Source organism: Mytilus californianus, unplaced genomic scaffold (genome assembly GCF_021869535.1).
Source record: "Mytilus californianus isolate M0D057914Y unplaced genomic scaffold, xbMytCali1.0.p SCAF_14, whole genome shotgun sequence".
In the NCBI taxonomy this organism is placed as follows: domain Eukaryota; kingdom Metazoa; phylum Mollusca; class Bivalvia; order Mytilida; family Mytilidae; genus Mytilus; species Mytilus californianus.
This window is the reverse complement of record NW_026262626.1, coordinates 36,423,384-36,445,770: the sequence shown is the minus strand read 5'-3', so window position 1 is coordinate 36,445,770 and position 22,387 is coordinate 36,423,384. Positions and strand designations below refer to the sequence as shown.

Genomic DNA, 22,387 nt, shown 5'->3' with positions numbered 1-22,387 from the left:
TATTTAAGTCTTGTCCATCTACTCAATAGTCTGTTCTCTACCGATTTAGTCAATGTAAAATGTCCTATAGTTGGAATAAACTTTTTAGAAAGTTGTTATAATCATATATGTCATATATATGCAGCTGAACACTTTTATGATTTTATTTTGTCGGGTAGATTTTTGTAGTTTCAATAGCCAAACCTGTTTTTTTCTACACATGAAAAATATAAAATCTTGGAACAGAACCAAAGTTGACTTAAAACTCTATACCATATGTAGTTGTGCACCTTCTATTTCATTGATCAGATCTATTTTGGTGTGACATACTGATTGCAATCCTTCAGCTTCGGCGCCGTAAACTATTTGTATAAAGCGTTATATTTCAGAGTGTAGTAAACATGGAGACTTCATACCTTGTATACAGATGCCTTATATGACAAAGTTTCCGTGTGTCATAATGTCCATTGTCCTTGACCTCATTTTCATTGTTCAGCATCTGTTAAAAACATTTATTTTTTTGTTTTGCATCAATGAAGTTAAAAAGGCGAGACTAAGGCATGCTGTTTCCATCAGCTGGGGTGTCAAGTCAACAATGTACTAGCTAGTGATAAGGTCAAGTTTATGGGGAATCACTAGTGGCAGGTCAATGATATTTGGTATTCAGTAGTATTACCATTGGCATATTTAATTTCCATGGAAATTGTTTGGCCCCGCCCCCTCAGTCATGGTCTATTGACTTTGAAACTTTTGCTTAGTTTTATAGAAAAACGGATATGGGATGTCCATCCATGACACAAAATCAGTACATGGACAGTAAAAAATGCACAAATAGCAAAGGAACAGCACTTGTATTGCTGTTCTTCATCACAAAGTTACAGTGAGGCCCTCAACACGAAGCAAAAAATATTCTCACCTCACTGCACGATTAAGATGGCCCCTAGCACCGGTTTGAGGGGAATTCTTTGCAAAATGATTAGGATAGACTTTGTAAGATGTATCACCACCAAATAGAGCCCGGTCAAAAAAGAACATACTGAAAAGTAGTACACATTTAAATCAAAATACTTCCTACGCATAGGTGTAAATTTAAAACTATGTAGAATATATTTTAGTTATTAAGGTATCAAAGAAAGGTGAGGGATTGGTGATCCTTGTAGAACATATATTGAATAATATATAAATAATTTAAATATATGGATGAATTCTAAAATTGAGGGCATATATTGCCTGTTTCCCAGATTTGAAGTACCTGGTTTGTTGTATCCAAAATTCCAGTAACCAGTATGGTCTGATGTGTAAATAACGGTATATTAATCCCGCCCAATAAAATGTTTGGAAGTGAACAATTTAACGTGGAAAGGAATAACTACATGCATTACTTTGTGATTATGTCAGTTCAAGAGGAACCATTAGTGGTAGGTTAATAATATTTGGGATGCAGATATATTAGCATCGGCATATCTCATTTCCATTGAGATTGTTTGGCTTCCTCTTCAGTAATGGTTTATTGACTAAATGTTTTGCATTATTTACATGTTAAAGTTTGTGATTAGATCAGTTGAAGATGAACGACTTATGTTAAGTCAATGATATTTGGTATGCAGTTCTATTGAAATTTGCAAGTCTCATTTCCATGGAGATGATATGGCCCCGCCTTCTCATCATTGTTCATTGACCTTGAAACTTTTACATAGATTACAAGTTAAAGATTGTGTTTATGTTAGTTAAGAGGGAACTACATATGATAAGTCAAAGGTATTTGGTATGCAGTATGATAAGCATTGGCATTCCACATTTCAATGGAGGCTATTTGTCCCTAAACCTTTAGTCATGGTTCATTGAATTTGACTGATTTGCATAGTTTATATGTTAAAATATTGCCATTTTAATTTCAACGTTTGCATTATTCCATCAAAATTACAAAACGCGAGACATATCTCTGTGTCAACAGTTTATCGTGTTAATTCATCACTTATTTTGAGTAGTAGGATAACTATATTTGGTATATGGGTGTCTTGCATGCAAAGTCTTCATGCCCGTCAGACAGGATTCACATGACTTCGACCTCATTTCATGGATTAATGATCAAGGTTACGTGATAAGGTCCATTTCTCATACACTATAAGCAATAACTCACCTATATGTGGTTTGGAATTATCATATGGTGTGCATGTTCGTCTTGCAGGGTTCATCTACCTTCTCATTTTCATGGTTCATTGGTCAATGATTTTGGTTTGTTTTTCAAATAATTTAAGCAGTAGGTCAACTAAATTTTGTGTATGGAATGATTGTAAGGTGTTTAATCTTTTTGGCAGATATCATCAAACCTTGAATTTATTTTCATGTTTCATTGGTCATTATAAACTGTTTTTGTTTTGATCTGTTTCAAAAATTTAAATATAGTGAGTGCATGGAATGATTATTAGGTGTACATGTCAGTCGGGATTGGTTAATATGACCTTGAACTCATTGTCAGGGATCACTGGTAACGTTAAGCTTATGTGACATATGTAGTGAAATTTAACTTTACGACTATCAACATAAAATCAATCATGGTCTTTAAAGCAGGCGAGACATTTCAGCGTGTGCACTCTTGTTATTTCTACACACGAGAACGTTTGTCTCTTAAACTTTACATAGGAAATGGGATGAATCTTTATAGAATCAGACCAAATTTTAGTTTTGCAATTTTTTTAAATTATGATCAAAAATTGTTTGGAGTCTCTCATAGCAAAACATTGAGCTTATAATTTTTAATTTTTTGGGAATTGTTTGTATCAGAAAACGTTCTGCATTAACACTAATTGGGATGCAACGAAACTTGATAGTACTGCCTCAGACATATTTATATCTTGATCATGTAGATTGTGAGGGTTTCCATTAGCAAAACATATGAGTTTCCTTTTCTACGAATGCAAAAGGAGACGAAATGTCTCATTTTATACCATTTATACTTTGTTTGTAAAAGACTGATTTTTTTAGATTTCTCATGCTAAATGAACTTTGCTCATTGTACATATATGGAGTTTTTTAGAGTCAAAATCTCATACTATATACCAAGACTTTACAAACCTTGAATTTACATAAGAATGGTACACAATTATATCATTCACTGTGCTAGAGGCTTGTGCACTCAAGTGCAAGTTTATCAATCACGCACAATTTGTTTGTCAAAAGCAAGATTCTGCAGTTAATGGTAAGACATTATGGGGATTTACTAACTTGAATAGTTCAGTTCCCTCTATTCACTATCGTCTCTGAAGGAGCAATCGTCGGAGCAATATAGTGGCTGAATTATTCGGATAAGGTTAAACACCCACAAATTATCAGCATTGCCTTTGTACAATCCGCACCAAGACTGATTCTAATTGAACTACTTGTATGTACTGCACGTTAATCTGTTTCTGTTCACTCTTTCATCTTTTGTTGGATAATTTTTCTCATTGGAAATCGTACCACATCGTTTTGCCTTCTAGATTGATACTTTCCTATATATTGCATAGTTTTCTGTATATCTTCTTATGAAAATGAATAAAGTTTGAAATGGCTTTAATTTCATCTATACATTATTATTGACCATAATAGAAAAACAAAGGATATGGGATATCCATCCATGACACTAAATTAGTACATTCACAGCAAAATACACACAAGCAGAGGAACAGCGCTTTCTGTGATGTTCTTCATCTCAAAGTCACAGTGATGCCTTTGACTTAAATTTACTTGTGGCAAAACAGAAAAGCTAACTCATAATCAATAATGTGTTTGGTAAGTAAGTCATATCACGATAACTTTTAAAATTGACTTTACGCCAAATTGTAACTTACAAAGAACAACTAGTTTAACAGGAACTGTTTACTCTTACGGAGCATCCGAATTCATATCAGTATTTCATCTTGCTTAATTTATATTATTATGTGTTACAGTTATGTTCTTTAACTGTTGTTTGTCTTTCGTCGTTTATCGTATGGCCGTGGTGTTGTCTCGTCGTTTATCGTTTTGGCCGCGGTGTTGTCTATTTTTCTTCGACTTGTGGTATTTTATTGCCCCCCCCCCTTTTTTAATATTCTCCTTTTTTTCTTGTGTAATATCAGGTCGAAATTTTAAATTGAATAACAGTAATGTTATTTCAAGAGGGACTATGAAACAGTTCATGCATTGATATCATGGACTAAAAATTGTTTGTCTAACACTGACGATATTGTAGAATTTACTGGTTTACGTATATAGCATCAGTGAATACGAAGATGATACCACTTCAGGGAGCAAAAAAAACCAACACAAGTGGACAAAATTAAGATAACATCACGATCAAAAGAAAAAAAAATGTTGAACAGATCAAACAACGGTCAAAAAAATTATACACAGAAAATTAAATCTTGTCAACGCAGCGACGCCAACAATTCCAGATTCGGGGGTTTCATTCGGTTGAGCTGTGACTGCTCCGTAGGTAACACATATATATATATGTATATATATCATTGTGTCTTTGGGTATAAATATAAAAACTCGGACTTATTTTAAACTAAGTTTTACTGTGCGTATTGCTTTGTGTTTGTTTATTCCACGTTGACTAGAGGTATATAGGGGAAAAGGGGGGCTAAGATCTCACAAAACATGTTTAATGTTTAACCCCGCCGCATTTATGCGACTTTCCCAAGTCAGGAACCTCTAGCCTTTGTTAGTCTTGTGTTGCTTTTTTTTTAATTTTATTTTAGCTTATTTATATGTATCGGAGTTTAGTGTGGCGTCCATTTCGCTGAATTAGTACTAGTATATAATATTGTTTAGGGACAATAATCTATTCTCAATTCTATTTCAGACACTTTCAGGTACAAATATTTGTCATCGTTGCGTAAATAAAAATATCGATTTAAAAGCAACAGTTTTGCAGCATTATGGCATTTGTTTTTTATCGATGATACTTCGTTCAAACATTTCCCTGTCTTTCAATGATTAGGTTTCAGCGTTCCTGATGAAGATTAAACTAATTGATGTGAATCTTGTTCTTTAAATGAGATTTTTGACAAGTTTTTAATAGATTTGTAAGTAATCGATCATTTAACTATTTCAGCCAAACATTTAATGAGATTAATTAATACCACAACAGTTTACCGATGTTAAAACATACGTTCTTAAAGCTAATAATAACATTTAAGTACTGTCAGACATCTGTTTGTATGCTATTTGAATTTATTTGAAAATGCACATGATCCGACTGCATGTTCACATGTACTGTCGGATGCGGATCTCTTTCTAGGAATTGTTGCACTAACGTGTTATTCTGAATCTCTTTGGAAACAGTATTTACGGATATTTCAGCATTGCTTTCCCTTGAATAATCTACATTTGTCTGTGATAGAGAAGATCCTGGAGAAGGTTCTAATTGAGGAATTTCTGTAATCACATTCACAATTCAATTGAACTTTGAACTGCTTCATACGACGGCGGAAATGTAGGTGGGCTGTAGTCTGGTAACTTGTCAAAAGCAGCAATTTCATATGGCGGAGGATCATCGTTATATATTGTAAAAACGGGATTGTCATGCGTCTCACTTTGACTCATAACCGAATCTGAGTCTCGACAAATAGAAAGACGACATGTACTGTTTAGCTGACGACACTCTGTAATGTTAAGTTGACGACGCTCTGGATTGTTAAGCTGTTGGTGTCCTGAGATGTTAAGCTGACGACGCTCTGGATTGTTAAGTTGATGGTGCCCTGAGCTGTTAAGCTGACGACGCCCTGGGCTGTTTAGCTGACGACACACTGTATTGTTTAGCTGACGACACCCTGGTCTGTTAAACTGACGGCGCTTTTTACATAGAAGGTACATTCCAAGCGCCATCATTATCAGTAATAAATAATGCTCCTACTATAGCACTAGCTGAAATCACAGTCACAACAATTATATACTAAGTATGTACTAATAACAACGAACAATAATCCAAATAAAGTTTGAACTGGCAGTTTTTATGTGAACTTAATGTGAAAATTGTCTCTCAAATATTTACAGAATGTGTTATTGTGGTGAATTCGACCAATGCTGAATAGGGTTAAAATGTTTGAACTGAGTGGATTGCCTCCTCATCTTAATTTATCATTAATCAGGTATCGGTGTAGTAGCGTAACAAATCTAAAAATATTTTATTTAAGCATGTATGACGCGGTAAGAATTAAATGAACGGTGATACTTAAAAAAATTCATAAACTTATGCAAATGAAATACTTCAATATTCAAGATATTTGTAAATATCAAGGACAAATGAAAACATACGAAAATATATAAAAGAACAGTTGGGAGGCGGTATTGTCATTATTATAGTTTTAATTTTGCGTATACAGACACGGAAATAAATACTTGTTACCGCTTCAAACTTTTTCGTTAAAACACTAAAGATATAATTATTTGCATGGCTGACACTCTAAACTCTTATTATGTTTTTGGAAGAAAATGGTATTCGCTTTTGTTAAAACATCTGTAATCAACTTGGTTTCAAAATGAAAAAAATGTAAACACGTAAATAGTGAATGAACAATTTTCACTTAGCATATACATAGTTCAAAAGTACAAAGTTCACTTACTTATAACAATGGATGGGTCGGTTTTCTTTTCATAATTTTCGGAATAAGCTGGAAAGAAAATAGAATAACTACTTACCTATTCTAACATCGGACTCTGACTTCTTTTAAACCGAACTTTACTGTGCGTATTGCTGTGTGTTTGTCTATTACACATTGGATAGAGGTATAAGGCAGGGGGGTTGAGATCTCACAAAACATGTTTAACCGCGCCGTATATTTTCGCATGTCCAAAGTCAGGAACCTTTGGCCTTTGTTAGTCTTGTATGTTTTATTTAATTAATTTATATATTTCGGAGTTTCGTCTTCAAAAGACTCATCAGTGACGATAAAATTGAAAAAGTTAAAAAGGCCAAATAACAAGTACGAAGTTGAAGAGCATTGAGGACGCAAAATTCCAAACGGTTTTGCCAAATATTGCTAAGGTAATCTATTCCTGTGGTTGAAAACCCTTAGTATTTCGAAAAATTCAAAGTTTAGCAAACAGTTAATTTATAATTATGATAGTACAGTAATTTTGTCATGATTTGGTGCAGTGAGATATAATTCGGAATGAAAATCCGTAGGAGCAATCCATCTACATAATTCAAAAAGTCTACACTTAATGGAATTGTATTGTCTATTCCTTCAGTTTTTTTGGCTAGTATGATTCTACATACTAGATAATTTATCACTGAATGCACCTTCTCTAGCCGGTCTCACTACAGAAAAATGTTACCTACCAGAACAGGTGCTTTGAAAAATTAATCCTGTAATGGTGGCGTTAGTGTTGTAAATCTTACGTTTTCTGTATTTTGTGACAATGAATTTTGTTAGTCTTTTCGTGTTGTTTGACATGATTTTGTTAGTATTTCTTGGACTTTCTCTTTGATATCGTTTCATTAAATCAATTTTATCATCACAGCTTTAAGATGTTCTCTCTTATTACTAGTTTTGCCAAATTATATGGTGTTATTGATCTTCTTACTTATAGAAAGTGATGTCAATTATCACTACATAAATGCACAATCATAGTGTTGACTTCCTTTAAATAAAGCAGCTTAAAAACTTTCCGCTAGATTTCTGGAATTGCTGATTTTGTTTAATACGTATTTGTTTATTATCGTTTTGTTTGTATTTGTGATTTTGTTATCTATCATATTATTATAGAGTAAGATACTTTTCCTGTATTGATTTTAAATAGTATATTCGTGTATTTACTCTTTTTAAGTCCACTGAGCGAGATTAAAAAAAAGAATGGTTGACATCTATAAAATAAACTCATCATAGATATCAGGATAAAAATTTTGTACGCCAGACGCGCGTTTCGTCTACAGAAGGTTCATCAGTGACGCTCGAATCAAACAAGTTAAAAAGGTCAAATATAGTTCGAAATTATTTTAAGCGTGACACATGTTCAGATGCCAGTCTCAAGTGCAGAACTTCGTCAGTGGTTGTGTTTTGTCATATCTGAGTTTTTCTCGCTATTTTCACAATTTGGTGTTGATGTTAGATATGTGATAGTTCCTATTAAATTCATCCACAGCGTGGTCAACAGGGGCGGATTCAGGCGGGGGCGTGGCGGGCGTGCGCCCCCCCCCCCCCCCTTCCCACTAAAATTTGCATTGCATGGGTTGTCCTCAGCTTAATAAAGAATATTTCGATAATTTTGCCTCAAAAAAATTTAAATTTGCGCCCCCCTAACCTATAATCCTGGATCCGCCCCTGGTCAAGATTTCGTGAGATTTAGAGACATAATGTGAAGACGCTTATTTATTGTAAAGACTATATATGTTGACCTATTTAAGTCTTTGGTAATTTGTGTCGATATGATATTGCTGTTGTAATAACGTTTTCCTTGCATTTCTTTTGTTCATATTAGAAACCTTAAAACATAATTCTAGCTTTACCCACTTGTACTATAAACATCGACCTCGAACCTACAGGTAGCTGAGTTACCGGAATAATCAGTAGCATTATAGACCAGTGTATACAGTCCAGGTGGAAACTTTGTATTGTAATAGCGGTCTGGTGTAGATAATGTTTTTGTTCCGACATTGTCCCGTATTTCTGGAGTTTTCCACACAATGTTGTCATTTTCATTCTTTGTTTGACGTTCCGGGCAATAAGTAAAAACAGGTGGAAAAACATCTGTTAAAACACAAAAAGAAAAAAATGTCAACAATACAGTTTTTAAACCTTTCTTTAGAATCTGAAAATCGTAATAAATAAGTCTTTAGATCCTTCATTCATCTGAATATGGATAGTAAAAATTGTTGAAAATAGATGGGCGTTGATATCGAATGCAAGTAAGACGAGTAAACATATCTGAAGATGACCATGGACATTCAATTCTTACTAGTGTATTATATGATTGTGATATTTTTGAAAAACGACGACGAACAACTGTATTTCTCGTATTTCAGAATTCATCCAACACCCCTTTTTATGCGTCGTTTGCCTGGAACAAACGTACAAAAACGAGCAGACAATTGAAAATAAGAGCTGCTTCCCTTTTTTAGAATAGAAAATCTACGAAGTAAGATACTGTTTTAAAATAAAATAAGATTGTTATTTACTCATTACTTAAGACAAATGTAAGACTTGTTTAGAATGTTTCAACTAGATCTCATGTATACATCAAGGTAAACCTAAAATGTGCAACTAGTCATATTAGAGTTTAAGATGGCATGATTTCAATAGGTTAATTGCTTCGAGTTTTCTCGCAGTAACTGCTATAATTCTTTAATATTGTACTATTTATTGCTGTTTGCTTGTGATTGAAGTACCCATTATACCATATTATAGAGTTAAGGATTTTCTGTAAAAAAAATGTGCCTTTCATTATTTCAGCTATTAAGATTTAAAGAAAAGGGTCGGGATTTCAAACGAATTATTATATATAATGTTTTGTCAATTATGTTTTTAAGAAAAAAAATATGGTATCAAAAACTCATTAAAGATACGAGGCTTATAATTTAGTACATCAGACGCACCACAAAGTTATCATTGACGCTCGAGTAAAAAGAGTTGAAAGGCCAAATAAACTACGAAGATGAAGAGCATTGACAACCGATTATTTCTTTGATTATAAGAAATATTTTATATGATTATATTGAAGTTCGTGATGTCAAAATTTTATCAAAAATTTCTATAGAAAGATATGAAAACCCTCATTCACCGTTTCTTTATCAAAAACATTCCATTTGGTAAATAAAATTGAATATAATCAATAAGCTACTACGCCATTACATTTTTTCTCAGAAGTATGAATACATTTGTTATACAATATTTATAGATATCATACCAATGACTGATACTGTGAACTGGCAGTTAACCTCATTTCTAAACTCATCCACCGATGTCACATGAACAATTTCCTCCTGAGGCCCGGAACACTTGCATCGACTAAAGTTAGCTTTTGACACACTTGTTTCTAGTTCATCTCCTTTCCAATCAATAACCGTAAAAGGGAGGTACAGTTCAGCCTGGTTGATTGAACGCTTTATATAAAGGTTCACCTTATGACCTTCTCTTGGACAGTCGAGAAATTTTGGTTCTGAAACGTGTTGATATATATTTGTTATATGAAAGAATTGTAATGACAAGAATAAATTACATGCGTTAGTGACTTGACAGTAAATACTGTTAATTAAGTATATCGAATCTAGTTTAAATTGAGACCTCGTTGGCCGAGTGGTCTAAGTAGTTCAATAACTGTATCACTATAAAAATAAGGAGCTGTGGTATGATTACCAATGAGACAACTATTCACCAAAGTTCAAATGAAGTGGATGTAAGCAATTATAGAAAATCGTACGGCCTTCAACAATGAGAAAAAAATATACCATATAGACGCGGCTATGAAAGGCCCGACATGAAATATATTAAATAATTCAATCGAGAAAACTATTGGCCTAATTTATATTGTGGGTTCATTTAAACTTGAGGTTAAGAAGAGAGGAAAAAGGCAAGTACATAACACATTGTTATCTATTCCTTCACTTTATTATAACGGTCTCCAATTCAACTTATGCATTATACATGTATTATACATTATTTATATCATTTGGCGGTATCTTGCTTCTATTGTGTGTATTTGCTACTGGACTTCATGTAAACAACAAGAAATCAAATAATTTATTGCATGCGAAGATGACATATCGATCATGTAGCTGTGAATGTCGCAGTTATCCTTGTCATTGCAATGTCCTCTTATTGCAATAAAACAAAAACAGCTTGGAATATTACAAATAAAAAGCAAACAGATAGCATCTTTTAGATAACATTATGAAAACGAAACCCATACTTTTGTAGAAAAGTAACTTTATGTATACTCTACCAAACAACAAGGAAAGGTTCATCGAGCACCGATTTTCTTCTCATTTCTCAAGTACTTTCACATATATACATCTTTTTGAATACATATTGTATTTCATTTACCAGATTACATATATTGGATATGCCACATGTGGAAAAGAAATTATTTAACCTTCCAGGGCAAATAAATTCATTCTTTGTTGAAGTGATGTCGTATTCTCCAATCTCATTCTTTCTATGTAGTGTTTCGTTTTGTTGAAAATGACGATTTGAAGAAATGTATCCATCTATTATGTATTTAATCAAGTATTAATTAACTTTGTATTTACCGTCTTGAAATGAACGATGTTTTTTTTTCTCTTCTAATTGCCATATTTTCTGGTATAGGTTAAAAGTTTCGATAAAATGAATAAACCCCTAAAGCTAATGTTGACAGAATGATATGCATATAAGCCAGCAATAAACAGTGTTGGAACTTTGAGTGAATCTTCAAAATACTGTCATTATATTTCAAATCATAGTATTAAACCTTTCCAATAATAAACCCATATGTTTATGCCTGTCCAAAGTCAAGAAGCTCGTCAGAGATTTTCTTGTGCTTTTTTATCTTAATGCGTTTTTCGTTATTTTGATAATTTTAAGTGTTGATGATAAATCTATGCTAATTGCTGTTTAATTTTAGATAGATAGACTCTGTATAAAAATAAGGAGATGTGGTATGATAGCCAATGAGACAACTATCCACCAAAGTTCAAATGAAGTGGATGTAAGCAATTATAGGCAACCGTACGGCTTTCAATAATGAAAAAAAAAAACGTACAGTATGGTCGGCTATAAAAGGTCCCGACATGAAAAATATTAAACAATTCAATTGAGAAAACTTACGGCCTAATTTATAACAAAAACAAATATACGAAAAAAAATTAATATAACAGACAGAAACCAACGACAACCACTAAACTACATGCTCCTGACTTGGGACAGGCACATGAAGAATGTGGCGGGGTTAAACATGTTTGTGAGTTCTCAACTCTCCTCTAACCTGGACTGTCTAAAGCTTAACATGTTGTAAGAAAAGTTTTTTTTTGTCGAACACTGAATGTTGACTAGTTTTTTTTGGTTATTTGTATGCCTGAGTTTCTGACGTGTACCCAAAATCTCCTTTCATTCATTGATCATAATATATCAAATTGGAGTACTTTATATCTTTGTAAATAACAAACGCCCGATTGGTTATAATCAATACTGCCAGTGTTTAATGGCAAAAATACTAAAACAGCGTCAATTAGAGACAACAAACGTACAAATGACGTGTAATAACGTCATCTGAAAATATTTTTTTGACGGAATAATAACGATTGAAAACAATCGTATTTGAGAAAGTACGGTTTCTGACATTAATGAAGTTAATGAAGTTACACTCTAATGCTCCAGTGACTTCATGCACGGAGTACACTCGAATAACATTTTCTTGTTTTATTCTAGTTGACAATGTTTTCAGATGTTAACATGAGCACGTGTCTTAAAACTTCTATGCTGGTTTTTATCTTTTCGGAATCTCGCAGTATCCGTGGATTTCAATCTATATATCTAGACCGTTTATAGATCTGTAGATTTCTTCTTTTTTTTTGTGATGTTGTGTTGCTTTCTCATTGACGTAACAATCATATCTTCATTTAGTCATAGAAAGAACTTCAAGAGACGATCTTTAGTAGACATTTTATTTTATTTTGAATCTATTCTAATTGATTGTCAAAACATCAAAAAAAATAGTTTGTGCAGGAAAAAAGCTTTACTCACTTGTATATTTTTTACCTGAAAAAAATCCATTGAAAATGTTATAGCAATTTCGTCGACACTGTTGAAATACATTTATTTTACAATTTTTATTAATGTTGTACTTTTTAATTTCTACATGAGTAATTTGCTCAACTTAACAGAACGAAAATTGTATAATTTATGACATTGAAGGCGTGTAGGAAAGTTGTAGGATTTCCTGGTCATCATTGGTTTTTCCCTCATGTACGTATATCGTTTTCGTCATTTTTTCATAACAATGCCACTTTTTGTAAACAACTGAAAAGTATATGCCGTGGCTATTATTGTACTACACGGTTACATTGAAAGTATTTCTGATAGGAGTACCGTTTTCAAAATAAGAATTCACGAGAACTACATTGCATCTTGTAATAAGTAGAAAAGTTAAGACTATGACACATATTCCTTGGAAAAATATTGCAAGAAAGGCTACTCTGGAAAACTAGTCTCTAGCTTGTTCATGTACGCATTTGCAATTAAACATATGCTAGAATAAGTCACATAAAGTGAGTTCAATGCTACAGTTCAATGCTTAATTATGATATTAGTTTTCATTTACATTTTTTTTAGATTAAAGAAGACATTTTTGCTTAATAAACTGAATGTGAGTTGTTTCCTTTCGGCAAATAATGGTTATTTCAATCATTGTTGTCGAGTTTTGTAATAATCATTTCAATAGTTTGAGAGAAATTAAGTATAATGTAAAACGACATCAACAGCAATTTGAGCAATTTGAGCAATTTTTCTTCGAAAAATCCAAATCACGCCGCATCATGATAAAATATAGTGTGGACCAATAAAATCACCAACACATGATCAAATATTCATGTCATCTGCATACAAACAGTTGAATATTATACAAAAGATGACTTTAAGATAATAAACACCACTAATGAACCTCTTTGTCTTCATTATAAGGTCCCTTTTGGTCCATTTATACCTGTCCATCCCTCAAAATCTTAACTGTTTACGCTTAGCCGCTAATAAATCTAAATTTTGGGGAAACTATCATCATTTATGTAAGAAATGTGATAATAAATGATTAATTGAAGTGTTCAAGCTGAATGAACTATCCATATAAAACTGTCAAATTCAAGAAAACAAATTTTCGTATGAAACCGGATGTGACGTACTATGATTTGGTGGTATTACCCCATAATTCTCTTGAAGAATAATTGTATTTTATAGATTATTTACGATAGAATGGAGAATGTGATTGCACGATGTAGATAAGTAGTGGGCGAAATCTGTATGGTACACCAAAAAAATATGTTTTCCTTGTAGTGATTTAAAAATCATTGTATGCAAGGTCTTCTTATTTTTGCTCAACAATCTTGTCGCCCATTTTGATGCACATTGATTTATGATTGTAATTTTTTGGATGACTTTAATGGAAGACATAATGTCCGTTTCTAAAGCGCGTGGTTTTTTTTATAATTGGTGTAGTGTTTTGTGAACTGTTTATTTTATGAAAATAGGGATATTGCCAGTTAGACACCGACAGAAGACCAAATAACGCAACTATGTCAACCGACATCGTCAGTCTTCAACAGTGAAAAAACCCATATCGTAATGGTATTGTCAGCTATAAAAGGCCTCAACAATACAATCGAAAAAAAAACTTGGCCTGATATAAAATAATACAGTAAACGAAATACAAATATGACATACAGTAATATACAACAACAACTGAATAACATACTCCTGATTTTGGACAGGCGCATATATAATTTAGCATGGTAAAACATGTTCCTCAACCATCCCCTTACCTGGTTCAGAAGTATAAACTAAATAAATAAAAGAACAAATTCTGCTGAGAAACTTTTGGAAAACTCTCCATACTTATCGTGTGTTTTAAATTTGTATAGATGGTGAACTAAATTATAAACCTGGTATCTATGTTGGCTTTGATGTTTCAAGTTTTGACTTCCTGTGTCATATAAAGATGTACAATCTATTATCGTCGATGACTTAGATATGTTAGGTGGTGAGTAATTTTGTGTTGTAGTTTAATGTTTTTACTTCCACAACCCCTAATGAAGCAAATAGAGTCAAAATTATCAACTATACAAACTTTTTTGCTGTCGTCTTTGTCAAATTTACTATTAACTACGTCCTACAACTTATTTGATGGCGTCTTTGTTAGATTTATTTGTATGTTTGTTTGAATATTTTATTCAGTTACGTTTTATTCCTGTGATGAATGCTTATGCAGTTTTGACTGTTGGATCCCAATATTTTAGTCACATTAACCTATTATAAAATTGAGAATGGAAATGGGGAATGTGTCAAAGAGACAACAGCCCGACCAAAGAGCAGAAAACAGCCGAAGGCCACCAATGGGTCTTCAACACAACGAGAAAATCCCGCACCCGGATGGGGGCTTCAGTTGGCCCGTAAACAAAAATGTGTACTAGTTCAGTGAAAATGGACGTCATACTAAACTACAAAACATATAAATGAACTAAATTTAAAAACATACAAGACTAACTTACAAAGGCCAGAGGCTCCTGACTTGGGACAAGCGCAAAAATGTGGCGGGGTTAAACATGTTAAGTGAGATCTCAACCCTCCTCCGATACCTCTAGCCAATGTAGAAAAAACAAACACACAGCAATATGCACAGTAAATCTCAGTTTAAAAGAAGTCCGAGTCCGATGTCAGAATAGGTAACAAAAGAAACTAAGCAAAATGACAATGGTACATACATTAACAAAGGACTACTAGCAGTTACTGACATGCCAGCTCTAGACCTCAATTAAACTGATTGAAAGATTATGTCTTCATCATATGAAAATCAAGCACAATCCCTTCCGTTAGGGGTTTAGAATCATACCATTATAAAATATATGAGAAGAACATAACCCGTATCATGCCAACAACTGGTTTTAGAATAAATGTGTTTATGTCTGTTTGGGTTGTTCACCCGATTTTGTCAATGTAACGGAACTATAAACAACTGTCATACAAGTGAGAGGTTTAGCTAGCTATAAACCTCGGTTAAACCCACCATTTTCTTCGGGAAATGCCTGTACCAAGTCAGGAATATGACAGTTGTTTATCAGTTGGTTTATACGTTTGATGTTGTCAGTTTTTATTGAAGTTCCATTTTTTAACTTCCGTTGGAGTTCGGTATTTGTGTTATACTTTTTAAAATGTTTACAATATTTCGTAAGCTAATTTTGTGTCATTGTATACCTTTAGAAAAGTTTTTGTTCATTAACATGATTAAGTTTTGTTATATAACATGAAAAGTGACATAACTACATTTACTGTAACGTTTGAAGAACATTAGATACAGTAATTTGAATTTTCCGTATCCTATTCTCTCTATCGATGATCGACCCTTCATGAGTGCGACAAATCAGTAAAAAGATAACATTTCGCCTTCCTAGTTCTCGTGTGTGCTTCGTCAGCTTTTCTCCGGATAATCGTGACATATTCAAGATGTATACACTGTAGTTAGATTATTTCAGGCTTGTTTTTATTTTATTGTATTATTAGCTCCAAGCTCCAAGCATTGATCAGCATTGGAAATATGGGACTAAAGAATATTATGTCAATAAGATCTCTTAAAACGGTTTTATTGGATTTTTTTCACAATTTTAGTTTGGTATGGTTTTGTCGACATTTTTTGGAAAATGATGGAAAAATGAAAAAAACTTACACATGTTGTCATCGTCAAGAATATAACCCCTGCAGCAAACTGATTCACAGTTGAATGCCGGACAACGATGGCGATCCAATTCACATTTATCTCTGAAAAAAAGAAAGTAGATGATTAAGCATATTGTCCAGACTCTTAGATATTTTTATTCCCATATGTTTATAATCAAATGTCGGAATTTGATCCTATGGGTGAAACAAAAGTCAGTGTAAATTGACCATTACTATATAATCAAATTCTAATTTGCTCGACAAGATTCGGATTATAAATTTTGAAAATGTATCTATGTTGAGTGTATAAATATCATAATCAACAGGGTTTTGTAATTGAAACTGTATTTAAAGCATTTTTATTCAAAGTAAGCGTCACCATGCATTAAAAATGAAATGATCATTATTAATGTTTACAATATTTTTAACTGACAATTGGAAAACATTCTTAGCAATAAATGAAATAGATATTGACTTGTAAGATTGTATAGCGCCCAAACGAAAACATTATTTTACTATTGAAAACATTTTTCGATCATAAGAGTAACTGAGAATATAAAGGTTGTAAATTTTAGAAATTTTATTTGACTTTTATATTCGTCCTTAATGGCACTTGCGTTATCTTTTATTTGCATTTGGTAAATACCGAATTTTCGATATATCTTAGGTAATGTTGTTTATTTTATACATTATTTTGCAATCCAGGGATTCTATGCTTGTTTTGTGTGAATTTTTGTTTTCTTCGTTTTCCAATTATTGATGAAATATTCACAGAGCAAATGTTTAAACTTTGATCGAAGTCTTGATAAAGCTTCACTAACTAAAAACTTCTATTCTTTGAAACATATTTGCACTTTAGTGTCCGTATGATTAAAAAAATCACACCGAATAAGAATGTTTACATCACAATCAACAAACTTCGAAAGACAAAACTCGATTGAGTATATGTTCGAATAGTAGATACGCATATCGAAAAATACATGTATATGAATAAAATAGTGTTTTATAATAATAATTATGTCCAATTTCAATTTCTAAAAAAAATTATTGACAAAGTTTGATGAAATAACCAATGCACCGTGTCTTCAAGTGCCGTCATGTCAATAAATAAATTAAAAGGGGAGAAGATATCACGTGAGTAATCAAAACCCATAATTCCAAGAAAAATCAAACAACACCATGGACAAGAGAAAAGCGAAGATAACATGGGCAGACAACAGTTCACACACAACTACAAAAAAAATCATGTGTTCTGGAAGGGTAGGCAGCTCCTGTTTCAATAACGTCACCGAAAATTTGATATCGATATATAGAAGGTAAACATCAAAATATCTGCACTGCATTATCGCTTATTACAAAAAAGAAAAAAAGAAAACTCTGATGGGATAAGCAATACCAAAAATAAAACAAGCATACAACATGACAAAAACATACATCATATTTATTCAATACTAAATATGATTTAATAGTTTGGACCTCGTTTTCCCAATTCTAAAGAAAGCTATATTTAATGATAAACATGAAAATATTTTTTCTAGGTAGTTAAAATAATCAAAAGTAAAAAAAAATTTAAAGCTTCCAAAATAAGTTCAGCTGATTTAAATCATGCATAGATACCCAGAAATCTTTGAGAGAGAAAAAAAACAAATTTGAAGCAGAAATTTGTTCCATACTCTTTCAGTAAACGATAGAGCAAATATAAATGATCTGTCAAACAGTTATCGAAATTAGTACCTTTATACCGGTCATAGTCTTTTTTTCATATTTAATACTGCATCTTTCTTCTACTAGCAAAGAAGTCCACTCGAAACGGCGATAACGATTTTGACAGCTTTTTCTCCGTACTGAAAGCATCTGTGACTTTGAGATTAAGAGCAGAACTAAAAGCGACTGATATAGCCAGTTGTACGGGCAGGAGGACAGACAGTTCCACTACTGTATACCCTCTGCTTTGTAAGGTAGTGTTATACTGAATGATTGTACATGTATAATAAACATTGAACCAACAACTGGAAGATTTCAAGAACAATAATGAACCTTAGAAATATAAAGGGTATGGAGCAATTGCAATTTTGGCAATTATCCATCATCATGATCATAAGAAAACATACAAGGAAGTAAATATATATAAACCCATTCTGCAAGACGACATTAATCACTGAAATGATAAAATGTAAACTTACTCTGCGACTGTTACATAAAACTGCAACAAGACAAGTATATTAAAGCTGACAAACACTCTATTAATACTCCACATCTTTTTACATTCAGATTTCAAATAATATGGAAACAATATATTAAAGATAACACTCTTGATTAAGGTCAGGATGATCGATTTTCAATCGTATGCATTTATTCTACAAATCAAATATTGGAAAGATAAGAGAGATTTCAGGTAGATTTAAGTGACATTAAGTTTTATGGATGTGCAGCAGAACGGATTTATATGTTGTTCTTACACATGCCTTAGTAAATTTATTTTTGAGGATAAATCTTTTTCAAACGTCAATGTAAGCATCTTTGAGGGAATAAAAATGTAAAAATCAGTAAATATACTATTTGAAATTGACGAAAAAAAAAAAGATTTTCATTATGAGGATTATTGTGGTCCCAAGTTTTTGTCTTAATTGATTACACTGAGTATGAGACAGAATTCGACTTCACAAGCTGAAACTTCAGAGTATAGGACAACAACTAAAAACAGAATCATTTTGTTTTTCTTTTTTCGCATAAAATAACTTAAATTATACAATGTCAGATTGATTCACCATTGTCAGTCGAAATCGCAAACTTAATTTCAATGATAAATTCTATGTACAGCACATATATCTAAAGCAGGTTCGTATAAATTTCATACTTTGTTGATTAGCCATGGTCGAGTCAACTTTGCGTTCCTAACGAAATTCATTTCCTTTCTTGTCCTTTTAAAGTCATGCATAGGATAGTGTTAACTTCTGTATGACATGTTGGAATAATGTATTTGCTTAAAACTAATTCTTGAATTCCAGCTATGGGTAAATAGTCGGTTAGATGAGAGTCGTAGCCCAGTAAGGCAACTCATCTAGGAGATGGTAAACTTCGAAAACAAAGCTGGATAGAATGGATTCATTAGCTCAGGACAGCAGCCCTTCTAGAGGAATGAAACCTTGACTACAAATTCCCTGGCCCTCCAGGTTGGAGTGTTGGGCATGGGGTTAACTCCCCCATCCTGTAAAAACTATTACAGTTACAGAAACCACAACAAATGAAATTAGATTACCCTCTGTTATAGGTTCAACGGGGGACTCAAACCACAGCGGAATGACTTCTCATATTGTGGAAACTAGGAAAATGAATATGAGTCTTCTAGGGCCTAAAGCACAAATACATATAGAAGCATGGAATGTTCGAACCATGTATGAAACATCAAAGACTGCACAGGTCATCAAGGAAATGCAGCACTACAGGTTGGACATTCTTGGTGTGAGCGAATGTCGTTGAACTGGCTCTGGAAAGACTAGAACAAATAGTGGAAACATCATCCTACATTCTGGACACACTGACAGACATATTAATGGTGTAGCAATAATTATATGCAAAGAAAAGGCAAAAACACTACAAGAATGGGAACCAATCAGTGAAAGATTAGTAACAGCAAGATTTAACTCAGACTACTGTAAGCTTTCTATCATACAGTGTTACGCACCAACAAATGATACAGAAGATGAGACCAAGGATGATTTTTACGAACAGCTGCAGACTGCCGTTTCTAAAGTACCTCAACACGACATGCTGGTAATAATGGGAGATCTTAATGCAAAAGTAGGATCAGACATCACTGATGCTGAAATTGTCATGGGCAGGAATGGTTGCGGGGTGAAAAATGAGAATGGTGAACGTGCTATCGATCTTTGTCTTTGCAATAAACTGGTGATAGGAGGGACCATCTTTCCACATAAAAACATCCATAAACTAACATGAAAATCACCTGATGGAAGAACAGTAAACCAGATTGACCACATATTGGTGAACAACAAGTGGCGTAGATCATTAAGAGATGTACGAGTACTCAGGGGTGCAGATGTAAACAGTGATCACTATCTACTGAAAGCCACCATCAAATTAAAACTAAGAAAGGCACCTACTGAAAACCAGAACAGAAAGAGACTAGACACAGCAAGGTTGAAGTCACCAAATGTCAAGAAAGCTTTTTGCTTAGAATTGAAAAATCGGTTTAGTGTGCTAGACAACTCTGATGATGGAGAAGGCAGTGTACAAGAGAAGTGGGATAACATCAAAGATATTTATGTAAAGACGGCAGAAAAGACAGTTGGTCGCAAGACAAAAAAGAACAAAGATTGGTTAACATCGGAAACCTGGCAAAAAATTGAAGAAAGAAAAACTATAAAACAGAAATCAGTAAATGCAAAATCCAAAAGGTTACAAGATCAACTACAAGTAACATACAGAGCAAAAGACAAAGAAGTTAAAAGAAGTTAAAAGAAGTGCTAGAAAAGATAAAAGACAATATCTGGAGGACCTAGCAAAAGAAGCAGAAAAGGCAGCCATTCTGGGAGAGTTGAGTACAGTTTACAAAATCAGCAAACAACTCTGTGGAACATCAAATGCCCAGACAGCACATGTAAACGACAAAAACGGCAAATCATTGAAAACAGAAAGGGAACAAGCAGAAAGGTGGGTCCAACATTTCAAAGAGGTATTAAACTGCCCTGAGCCTGATATCAAAGCTAACCCTGAACCATCAGAAGATGATTTAAACATCAACACAGAACCACCAACTATAGAAGAAGTAAGAAATGCCATTAAATCATTGAAAACAGGGAAGGCACCAGGCATTAGTTCCATCCACGCAGAGATGTTATGGGCAGACATATATACATCATCCATAGTACTCCACAATCTTTTCCTTGTCATCTGGAAAGAAGGGGACATTCCATCAGACTGGAGCTAAGGCTTGATTGTGAAATTACCAAAGAAAGGCAGTCTACGCAACTGTGACAACTGGAGAGGGATTACATTACTCTCTGTCCCTAGTAAGGTATTTTGCAAAATTCTTCTAAAAAGAATTGATAAAGTTGTGGATGAAAAGCTTAGAGAAGAACAAGCAGGCTTTAGAAGAGGCAGAGGGTGCATTGACCAAATTTTCACTCTGAGGAACATCATTGAGCAATGCATTGAATGGAACACACCACTTTTCATTAATTTCATCGACTTCAAAAAGGCCTATGTCAGTATACATAGAGAAACTCTTTGGAAAATTGTTAAATCATATGGAATTCCACCTAAAATTTTGATGCTAATAAAAGCCTTCTATAACAACTTTGAATGCAGTGTCATCCTTGATAGCTCTATCTCAGACTCATTTGAAGTTAAATCTGGTGTAAGACAGGGATGTTTTATGTCACCAATCCTATTTTTATTGGCCATCGACTGGATACAAAGACATACAACATCAGACAAGAAAAGGGGTATCCAGTGGACCATGTTTAACCAGCTAGAAGACCTTGATTTTGCTGATGACATTGCCATATTATCAACAACAAGTGAACACCTCCAGGGGAAGACCAACATAATTAACAACTATGCAAAGCAAACTGGTCTGAATGTTAATGCCAAGAAGACCAAGGTAATGTCAATAAACAATAGAAACACAACACCAATAACAATCAATGAGCTGCCAGTGGACAGTGTAGAAGATTTCACTTACCTTGGAAGCATCATAAGTAAAGATAATGGGACAGGGAAGGATATAAAGGCAAGACTATCTAAGGCACGTGCAACATTTGCAAGACTTCATACAATCTGGAAGTCCAACCAGTACAGTTTAAGGACCAAACTGCGAATTTACAACAGAAATGTAAAATCTGTCCTACTGTATGGTTCAGAAACTTGGCGTGTTTTAGTTAGTGACCTTCAAAAAGTAGATGCATTCCATACTAGCTGCCTAAGAAAGATCAACAGAATATTCTGGCCAAATAAGAGCCTTTTGGAGAAATGTAATGCTAAGAGCATAACAGCAGAAATCAAACAACGAAGATCTAGATGGTTAG

General features: G+C 33.4%; 1 protein-coding gene across 6 annotated transcripts in view; it reads right to left on the bottom strand.

Annotated features, from left to right (window-relative positions):
- Positions 1–22,387, bottom strand: part of LOC127724635 (E3 ubiquitin-protein ligase rnf213-alpha-like) — a 1,011,139-nt gene that overhangs the window by 491,413 nt on the left and 497,339 nt on the right. The gene's annotated exons all lie outside the window — the stretch shown is intronic.